This window comes from Onychomys torridus, chromosome 22 (genome assembly GCF_903995425.1).
Source record: "Onychomys torridus chromosome 22, mOncTor1.1, whole genome shotgun sequence".
NCBI lineage: Eukaryota > Metazoa > Chordata > Mammalia > Rodentia > Cricetidae > Onychomys > Onychomys torridus.
The window spans coordinates 34,944,706-34,955,797 of NC_050464.1; the positions used below are offsets into that span (position 1 = coordinate 34,944,706).

The window sequence follows — 11,092 nt, forward strand, 5'->3', positions numbered from 1 at the left end:
TGGAGGTTTTTTTGTAAGATTTATGGGAGCATCAGGCTTTCTTGTGCTCATATCAAGCTGAGATTTCTTCAGCTCTCCATCTTAGAAGGAGGTGAGGATGGTTCACCAGGAGGGGAGGTTAAGTAATTGTAACTATTCGGACTTGCTGAGGGTAGTCAAGAAACACGTAGGTAGAGAGTGGCTGGAAATCTACAGCTCACAGTTTTGACTGTCAAACACAGCAGGGCTGGGTGGTGGCATCACCTGAGCTCTTGGTCACCATTGGCCGCCACACAGCCTCCTTCACACCTGCTTCCTGCCGTGGCTTTGGAGGGAAGACCCGATTGAAGACTCCTTCAGCGTTTCAGTAGGAAATCGTGAAGTCTCCTTTTGGAACTCCTTAATGAAGGGCTAAGAGGCGGCTGCGCGTTAGGGTCTCTTGGAAGACGGAAGTGACTCATGAGGTCTCCTGAGGGCGCTCAGCCTCTGTGCAGCTCACGCCTCTGGCTGAGGCTGCCCCTAACTGTCCATGCCCTGGTTGAAATCCACCGCTATCTGTATGCTTCCTACCCTGGAATCTTACTAGGTCAGCTCCCTACCACCCAGGACTCTTGGCAGGTACCTGCTCCATCTAATGCTTCTCTCACTGTGGGGTGGGTACCAAGCTCTTCCTGTAGGAACGTCTTTCTTCTCAGTGAGGCCTTTTCTCTTTGCTGTCAATCCCAGTTCTGACCTTCCCCAGAGCTGAACAGATTCCAGTCTTGGTCCTTCACACAGAGGAAAGAGGTCATTCCGGGTCCCACGAGTTTCCCATCTTAGTGTGTTCCCTGAGCATGGTGTTTGGCTCCTTTTGTACACCTGCCAATCCCCTGGGAGGTCCCAGCCTACCTCAGCTTCGAGGACACACCCTCTTTCTCTATGGCTCAGAAGAATGTTACAAGTCTCTCTCGAACTGAAATCACTTAACGAAGACAACCCTAGGTCACTAATCAGTCCTGGATGACTCAGAGAGGTGGATGAAGGACCGAGACCAGAGACACACTCCCCAGCACTGGGTTCATATCCTGACCCTGAGTGGCTCTGCACAGGCCTTTAGCATCCCTGTTCCTGTTCTCTCATCTATAAAATGAGGATAGTGACTTGGGATGATATGAGCCAAGGTCTTCTTTCCCACTCTGGCCTTACACTGTCCTTCTTGGCACCCCGTGTCTCACAACACAGTTATACATAGTTATTCGGCTAATACTTTTCCTTAACATTGACTGGCGAGTGTGTGTGTGTGTGTGTGTGTGTGTGTGTGTGTGTGTGTGTGTGTGTGTGTGTGTGTGTGAGAGAGAGAGAGAGAGAGAGAGAGAGAGAGAGAGAGAGAGAGAGAGAGAGAGAGAAGGAAAGAAGGAGCTAGGTAAGAGGTACATATGTGTGGCCTGAGGATTATGTATGTTTTCCTGAATTGCTCTCCATCATATTTTTTTGAATTGGGGTCTCTCACTGATTCTGGAGCTTGCTGATTTGGCTACATCACCCAGCCAGACATCCTTCCATCTCCACCTCCCGAGTACTGAAATTATGGGTATGTGCTTCAGATGTAAGCCCTGAGGAATTGAACTCAGGTCCTCATGTGTGAGTGGCAAGTCCTTTACCAACAGAGCCATCTCCTCATTCTCTATCCAGCTCATGCCTTTGGAGTGATACTGGCCAGATACAGATGTGTTAGGCAGGCTGTGTGCTCCTTTCCCAGGGGTCCCCAATCCCATCGCATAGCCCCCCCCCCCAATTCCACTGTGCCTGATCCTTCTGGCTGGGTGGACCTGCTTCCTTGTCCCAGGTCCCTGGTTACATCCTCCTCGTCAGTGGCTTTAACTGTCCATCAAGAATGTTTTCATAAATGATCCTGGAAACTCCAACCATAATTGTCTTCTATACCCCGTTTTGACTGCCTGGTAAATTCTCGCCCCACCATCCCACATGTACTGGGATAAGAAACTCAGAAGGAATTCTGATGGTTATAGTGTGGTCTGTTTGATCTTTGCCCATTGGCTTTGCCGGCGCTTCCCAAGCATCTAACTGATGATTGTAACAGCCTGAGGTGTGAGGTGAGGTGGTTTAACCTGGCTTCCACAAGAGAGAGGCTTGGGAGAGGCTACTGAGCCTCGTGCCCAAGGCTACAGAGTAATTAACTGGCAGTTACTGAACTTGAAGCCAGCTCAGACCAGCTCCGGAGTCTTTACCTCCATGATTGTTCGTATGGAGGTGTCTATCACGCTTGGTGTCACAGGACTAACAGCCCCAGAAGTGACAGGGCCGGCCTGGGAGAAGGCTGACTGTCACCAGGGAGGTCAGAGTTGTCACAACTCCACAGAGCTAGAAGCAAGAGCAGAGCTTGTGGATATGGCCAGGATGCCACACTGGCCTGGGAGAGGGCAATTTAGGAAGCAACTCCAGGAGTGAGTCACAGGTTCACTGCATGTTTACTGCATGTTCACCGGTAAGCCCGGGACACGATTGGCTGCTGGCCGAGAGAACAGTCACCTGGAAGCTGCTCAATGCCTGTGAGATGATGAACCCAGAGAAAAAAAGAGTGCTAGGTGGGGACTTACAGAGACATTCGTGACACTGTCACCAGCGTCCAGAAAGCCGAGACTCACAGTCTTAATTAAAATGCCCAAGGATAAATGTAAAGAAAGGCTGCTGGGAAAAACAATGATTCTCTACTACACCTAGGGGGTTGGTGAGGGAGGTGAGTCTTCCAGGAAAAGGGGGAGGGGGAGGGAGAGAGGGGAGAGAGTGGGCGCTGAGGAGCGTGTGCATGCCTGTATGTGTGGAGTGATGGTATGGAATGGGAAAGATACATTTCTCATTATTTATTTTTAGGTAGGGTCCCATGTGGCCCAGGCTATGAATATTATTCTTCTAAGAGATCAGGAAATTGAACAAGGAGAAAAGTTTCACTGAAACTGTACCTCTCAACTTTTTATTAGGAAATCATGCACACGGGCACATATGCATGCGTGTGCACACACACTCACTCACACAGATCTTGCTGTTTTAGCCAAGGCTGGCTTTGAACTCCTCCTGCCTCAGCCTCCTGAGTGTTGGGATCACAGGTGAGCACGAATGACTTGTTAGGAAATATTTACACACAGAAACCCTAAACAAATAACATAACAACCTGCCTTAGATTTCGTAGCTGTTTACATGTATCTTCGCTCATCTGCCCCATCAGAGCATCACTAAGCTGTGCATTTACTCATCTACCTGCCAGCTCTTTATGCATCCAGTTATCTGTCATTTACCTGCCTGTCTGTCTGTTCAGCTACCTGTTTGTCTTCACTTATCTGAAGCCCAGGCCTTGCATATGTCTACCACCGAGCCAGACCCTGGTCCTTATCCTTACAATGAATCATCTTAAAATCAATTGGAGCCAACACAATGTTTCAGCCTTGAGTAACGGCAAAAATAAAAATAATTATAACGTTCTGTAAATATAATATGCTAATATCAATAGTCATTAGTATAACATTCTTTATTATTATTATTATTATTATTATTATTATTATTATTATTTATTTTTTTGGACAGAGTCTTGCTCAGTAGTTTATACTGGCCTCAACCTTGGAACAACCCTTCTGCCTCAGTCTCCTAAGTGCTAGGATTTCAGGCATGAGGCTTCACACCAAATTTTCAGCCCTAAGTTCTTAAACTTAAGTCTTTGCTCTTAAATTTTTCATTTAAGACTCAATGAAGGTTTTTTTTTTTTTTTTTTTTTTTTTTTAATTTTAATGCCAATCTGTGCAGGAAGCCAGAGAGTCACTGCTTGAGAGAAAAGCTGACATCTTTTCTCCCAGCCATGGCAGTTGTGAGTTCAAGACCAAGTCCAGGATACCTCTCTTTGACAGTTGCTTTAGTTTAGGCTAGAAATTTAGCCTGACTACACCTATGTCTTTCAAAACAGAAACAAAAACAAAAAAAGAACAAAGTCCGAGTATTCTTCCACCCAATGTTATCACAGCCTTTCCCTATTCTTTTACTCCCTGAGAGGGTTTCCTGTGTCAGGCCTATAGGACAAGGCACCCTTTGGGAGGTCAGTCTGTGGGTTCTGGGGACTGAACTCTGGCCATCAGACTTGGCATCAACCCTCTCTGTCTACCTGGCTGTCTCATGGGCCCTGTCTGCCTTTTCTCTCAAGCAGCAGGGAGTTGATGACTGCATATCTCCCCACCCCAGAGTTCTGAATGTCTGGTAAGAAGATAATAAAAATAATAAAAGCACCTAGATAGTCCAAAAGTAATAATAATAATAATAAAAATAATAAAAAAAAATAACAACTCTACCCAGCTAGGAGATCTATCCAGTCTGGTGAACCTCTGTTGTGCTTCGTAAAGACACAAAAGGGTCTCGTCTCTGAGACTGCATCACAGGAGGAGGAAATGAGAGGCAAAGACTGTGCTTCATCAGCAGACTTGCTCTTGACTCTGTCGGCTACCTGAACACTGGTGCGTAATTGTGACTGGATTTCATTTCAGTTGTTGAATATTTCAGGGCTGAGCTGCAGCATCAAACATCAGAGAGACAATGGAACCCAGAATATGTCAGTTGCCATTGCAATCTATCTAAAATTAAAATTAAAACTCCTAGGATGGAAGATAATCTGACAATATCCACAATATCCAAAAAATATGATATTTTTATGACTAAAGGGAACTGGCTATGCACACCCCAGGTCTTAACCCAGTTACTGTCAACTGGATACCTCTTAGACCCTGCAAACATCTTAGAGCAGTGGTTCTCAACCTTCCTAATGCTGTGACCCTTGAATACAGTTCATGTTGTGATGACCCCCCCAGCCATAAAATTATTTTGCTGCTACTTCATAAATATAATTTTGCTCGTTATGATTCATAATGAAAAAACCTGATATGTAATCCCAGAGGGGGTGTCGAACCACTGTCCTAGAGGAAGGGACCGTCTTACCCTTTCCTGATGCCACCCTCTCTCTTAGAAGTCTTGCTGGCATTAGAAGTTCAAGGTCTGTCCCTTAAAGCAAGCCACCCAACCCTTGTTTATAACAAGACATCAAAACCTTTAGCTGAGAAATGATGGCTGCTGCTTTGATTCCACACAAGCTTCCCTTCTTCGTGTCTAAGTGGAAATGGGTTCCGGAAAGGTCCACCTTGTTTTTCAATTTGGCTGTGAAGTTTTAATAAAAAAGAAGCTGCTTCCAAAAGTTATTCAATGCTGAGATGATGGGCCAGTGTTTCTGGTGGAAGCGGACAGAACTTTGGGGCACCTCTGAAAGTCTGGAGAATTTATTCCAGGGACTTTTCATGACAAACTCCTGAAGCACAGTATGATGCTTCAGACTCAGGACTACCCTTCCTGGAAAAATCACCATCAAGACAAGATGGCGCCAGGTATAGTGAGACACAAAGCAGGGGCATGTGTGGGACAGAGCGCACCTGCCCACTGCACATGGAAGCCATGTCCCTTGTAAAGGGTTTCTGACTTCCATTTGAACAAGAAACTTTCCTTTTGGGCAGAAATAAGGGACTGAGACTGGGCAATGTACGTCTCAGGCGAGGGAGAGAATATTGATGCTAATGAGGCTCTGAGGACCGCTAGCCCAGGGCTTGCAGCTCAGACACCTCTAAGGTCAGGCAAGTGGCATGGACCCCAGGCACTGGCCCTGAGATGATCTAGATCAATACACCAAATCAACTGAAAAAAAAAAAAAAAGCCTATAACAAGAGCCCTCCCCCACATCTAAATCCAAACCAGCAAAACACAACTGTCTGCCAGCCTCCTCGTACAGTATCTTAATAGGCATCTCGATGGAGCCGCCATGGATTCCAAAGTCTCCATTTCACAGATAGAAAATGGAGGCTGAGGCTGAGGATCAGGCTCAGGCCAAACAACTTGCCAGTCGAAGGGGTTTCTTGCTTTCAGGTTCTCTCCTCCTGGTTACTGGGTCATGTCCCTTTTCACAATGCTGCCCGCTGACTCCCCCTGACAGCTTACACAGTACTTAATGATTGCTCACTCATTCCAAGTCACTCACTAGATGCATTCCATAATGATGCCCCTGTCAATTCCCTGTGATGCTTCCCCTTGTGATCTGACTGTGGTCAGCTCATCCTGGAAGATGCCCTGTCGCCAAAGAGATTCATGCAAATTGGGGTGGCACCATCTCTGAATGTCTCTGCCTCTGAGATGTCTCCCCTGATGCCCTCAGCCACACCACACTGGCAGCAGTGACAAAGTACTTCCAACACTCCCAAAGAAATGTCACACTTGGCACAGTGCTTGCTGGATACCCTACTGCCTGATCCAGCCAACCTCAGGGTGGTCAGAGCACCTGTGTCAGGCACCTGCCCTCAGACATGCAGCGTGTACACAAACACACACACACACACACACACACACACACACACACACATACACACACACACCATGTCACATCTGACACATGAAAGTGTCTGTTGTAGAGCCAACCATGGTAACTGCCCAAATTCTTGGCCTTTCTCGCTGAATACAGATACTGCAAGATTGCATGCCTGAAGAGCCCTGTGAATGCCCACACTGGGACTCAGTGGCATTTTCTGTTGATGTGTTATTTGCTTTGAACTGCTCCAAGCCAGCTCCATTTCCCAGCATGGCAGGTTACTCACTCCCTCCTTCCCAGGCTCAGAAGCTTGAAGTCCACAGACACATAGACAATTTGCCAAGGCTGGGCCAGGGCTGACCACAAAGCAAGGGCTTTTGGTGAGACCAGTGGCAGATAACTTATTCCTGATGAGTTGCTTTAAAAAGGACCCTTGGCTAAGGCTCACTGCTGGATGGGAACTCGGGGCTGATGTCTAGTGAGGCTGAGGTGGGAGGAACCCCCACCAGTGCCCTAACTTACAGGGATGATCAGAAGAAAGGAAATCCTGCTTCATCCATGCCTCTCTGGGGTCTGTGTATTGAGAGGACACCATGAAATATCACCTACAGGTTCTAGACAAAATGCCAAGACGTAAGGATCAACCCGGGCTTTGACAGAGAAGGGCTGTGTGACTTTTTACAAATCCCATGTCTTCTCTCGTGTTCCTGCACAAGGAGGCCAGGAACCAAGGGCCTTAGAACCTTCTAGAAAAGCTCTATTGAAATGTATATACGTCACGTCTCCTGCAGGGGATGAGGACTCTACAGACAGAAGGGTACTGACATCTCTGCTTCCAGCTTGTGGTTCTGACGTTGCTGGTCGGCTGCGCAGGCATTTGACACTTACTTGATTGGAAGATGTCTAAAGGCGATCAGACATCAGGAGACAAAAAGGCGTGTCTACACTGTCTGCAGCCTTTGTGCTATTAACCACACAGCCTCACACTGTTTGGGGGTGCAGAAGCGTGCCCCTCCATGGAAACAACCTATGTAAAAATTGCTCTTGAGTTGCCAAATTCAACCTCTTAGTATGCCAGTCTCTCTGGTGAGCATACTTGCCTGTGGTTCTTAACTGCATTCCGAAGCACATCCACCCCTGCTGAGACAAACCGGGAACCTGAGTGACAGGCTGTGAGCCAAGAGCTGTCCTAAGACATCTAGGGACACAGACACATGGAGGGAGACACACACACACACACACACACACACACACACACACACACACACACACACACGTGCGAATATGGCACATTTTCTTCATGCTTACAAAATCCTAGGCAAACTAACCCTAAGTCATCCCTGTGAGGACTGGAAGTATCTGGAACACTTTCTCCCAGCACCTTGGACAGCTCCCCGATGCTTGGCATGGAGACCCCTGGGGACTTTTCACATCAGTGCACTCCCCAGATTCTCAGCTGCCTTCCAGGGTCCCTCCTCAGAGATAAAGCCTTTATGGGCTGGCACTGACCATTTGGGGAAAATGGACAAGAGGCAGGAAAAGATATCTATATCTCATGCTTGCATCAGAGCAGAAATTCCAAACTGGGTTTCATTATCTTTTATTTAAAAAAACCAAAAAAAAACCAAAAAACAAATCCAAAACCAAAAAAACCCCAACAACTTTAACACACTCCGGGTGTCTCTAGACTGCCTGTTACAGACATTACAGTATCTTCAAGACAGCTTTTTGTAGGAGTGATTCTCTCATTTGACAGATAGTGGGACTACAGCTCAGAGATGTTAAGTGACCAGGTGAAATGTCACACAGCCATGGAGCAAACAGGGCCAGACAAAAATCTTCAACATGTCTCCACTGTGCTGCTTGCTCTTTCCCTGAATGTCCTGGGACTTTGGAGAGGGGGTGATCAGACTTTATGAAGTCTCTTGTGCAGATGCATCTGGGAGTGTATGTGCAAAAGTGGGGCATAGGTCAGGCTGGCTATGCACGCACTCCCCCCCTCCCAGTTTAGGAAGCCACAAACCTGGGTGGAGGTCTCCTTGGTTGACGATGGGCAGCTAGCTTGGTTAGCCCTGCCTCAGTTTCCATATCTGGAAAGTGAGGTTCAGGTAGCTGTCCTAAGTACCAGGGAAGTCAAGATATTCCAGACACATCCTGTATGCGGTAGGAGCTTGCAGCATACACAAAGCCGCATGCCCCTCAGTTTCTTCTAGAATTTGGATTGGGGCAGTGGCATTAGCAATCATGGGGATAAAGTGCTTCCTTTTGGGAACCCATGAAGGATTCTGTAACCCTGCTGAGGCTCCCTAAGACAAAGAGTGGGCATGACCCCTACTCCATTCTGGCGTACACCTCAAATTAAAAAACAAAAACAAAAACAAAAACAAAAAACCCAAGCCCCTAAACAAGCCCCATTTAAAAAAAAAAAAGCAAAATATCCACCCCCAAAACTCAGTTCTCCGGGGAGCTGTGTTAATGCCCCCCCCAACCCTGTTATTTGCTCTGATCCCAGTTTAAGTGGGGCTGGGCAAGGGGGTACTTTTCCTCATGTCCCCTTTAGAGGAGTGGCCTGAAGGGTCAGCTCCTTTCTATTTATTGGGGCAGGCCCTTCCTGGGTGCCGCAGGCTTGCCTGAATATCACACCTGTCAGCTCACCTTTGGGGACTCTCCCTCTGTGGGGGGCCTCTGGAGCTCCCCCGCCCAGTCTGTGAATATGTGTGAAGTGAGGTTTGGGATTTCCCCATGAGTAGGACAATGTTTTTAAAGAATCTCATCTGCCGCAAAATGGAATGCATCTTCCCAGGGGCTGCTTGAGCAGACTGGGAGATGGAGGTGGGCACAGCTTAAATCACCCTCCTCAGGACCCTTGGTTTGGTCTGTGGGAAACCACAAGATGCAGAGACCCCAGGATCTGTTCCAGGCTGCATCAGTCCCAACCACCAATATTTCCCGCGCTGAGCACCTACCCTCAGCTTCACACCAACATTTACGATGTTTTAAAGGTTTGCCAACAATCCCCAGGAAAGGGCCACTTCTCTATTTTACACACGAGAAAAATAGGCTTAGAGAGGGGAAGGGACTCACCCAAAACAGTTGCTTTAGGAGTAGAACCCCAGGGAAGTCCCTCTAAGGTCCCTGCCCCAGCTGTATGCCTGCACGAGCCTTGCTTGCTCCAGACAGCCAGGTCCCCAGTGTACAGAGACAGCTGCAGTTGCTGAGGCCACCTTGCCCTGAGGATGGAGGTGAGCCTCTCACTTCCTGTTCCCCAGAGAGCAGCCCAAGAGTCTGGTGCTGGACTCCAAGACCCAAGTGTCCATGAATAGCCAGGGAAGCAGGATCTCCTGGGGACCCTGTCTCACTCTTGGACCACTTAGATAAAAAGCTATGTGTGGCAGGGACCCACAGAGTGCCTTTGCTCTGCTCTGGGAACCATCAGCCTCTCTCAACGGTCTTCTAGGTACAACTTTTCAGGTTAGGTGAGTGAAGGCTGCTTTCCTGGATCGAGCCAGCCCACAGGAGCGCAAGGCGGATGGGGCAAAGTTGGAAAGCCAAGGAGCAGCACTCCAGCAAGCCACCCTTGCACTCTGGTCCCCCTCTGGCCATGCCAGAGTCACCAACAGAGTCATAGGGGTTGGAGGGATAGCAGGAGAGAAGAGGAGAGGGTCTTCCAGAGGAGGAGGTGGCTCCAAGTTGAGTCCCTACTGGTGCCGAGGTCCCCAGGGTCGTGCATCCCCAGCCTCGCCTCGGGTCATGAATCCCTGCTATTGTGACACAGAGGAGGTTAGGGACATCCGGAGAATGAGATTGGGAGGGTCCCCTGCCCTTGTAAAGTTGGAGCAAGGTAGCAGGACCCATCTTCCCAGGAGCTCACAGCCTGGCGACCCGGGTCCGCCCCATTGCTGGGAGAGCCAGTCCACCAAGGCGAGCCAAGTTGGGACGCACACAGTCGGAGCCAGAGCACCAGTCTGGGAGAGGGTACGTGGGACACGCGGGGTCCCGGGCAGAGAACTCACCTGCCGCTGGAGCCCGCGCAGTTCCAGGGCTGTGGATCTCGCTGATCACCCTGCCTCCCGCGCCTCCTTCTCCCGCGGCTGTCAAGCGCGCAGATTCAGAGCCTCGCTCCAGGGCAGGATGCTCCTGGCTTCGGCAGCGCCTCGGGGTAGGAGCTTCCAGAGCGAGCGCTCCCCGCCCCCTCCCGGTCGGTCCCTCGCTCCCGCCTCGCTCCGCCCTAGCCCAGCCAAGTTCAGGACTGGAGGCTGCCAGCGTCCCCACGCGCAACCCAGCTCACCCCGGCCGCAGCTGCCCCTCGGAGCAGAGCCGCTGTGCTAAGTGGTCGCTCACACCCCGCGGCTGCATCAATATGCAGAGACCGCGCAGCGAGCTCAGTGAGGGTCGTGAGGGGGAATTTATTTCTTAATGTCCCTGCTTTATCCTATCACCGCTGAAACGAATTAGTGGTGACGTCCAACCGGCTGGTTTATGGGCGTGGGGAGGGAGACGTCGCAACCCTCATTAAAAGGGCCGCTCTGGGCTTGGAAGCATACATCTTTTATGTAACCTAATTTCCATCTTTTTTTAATCAGAAAAAAATCAACATACATACAATGACAATTTGGGGGAACCCGAAGGGGACTAGAGGTAGTGACCACAGCATGGAGGGAGGCAGTTTTGGGAAGAGAAGGACCTTGCTGAGGCAGGTGGTTGTTTCTGTCCTACATGGTGGAATTATTCTTT

General features: G+C 49.0%; 1 protein-coding gene across 1 annotated transcript in view; it reads right to left on the reverse strand.

Moving 5' to 3' along the window:
• The window catches only part of Nos1 (nitric oxide synthase 1), a 110,191-nt gene extending 100,713 nt beyond the window's left edge, over positions 1–9,478 (reverse strand). Inside the window, 1 exon segment of the mRNA XM_036172049.1 lies at positions 9,443–9,478. The gene's annotated coding sequence lies outside the window, so the exon portion shown is untranslated.
• Between the last annotated feature and the right edge of the window lie 1,614 nt (positions 9,479–11,092).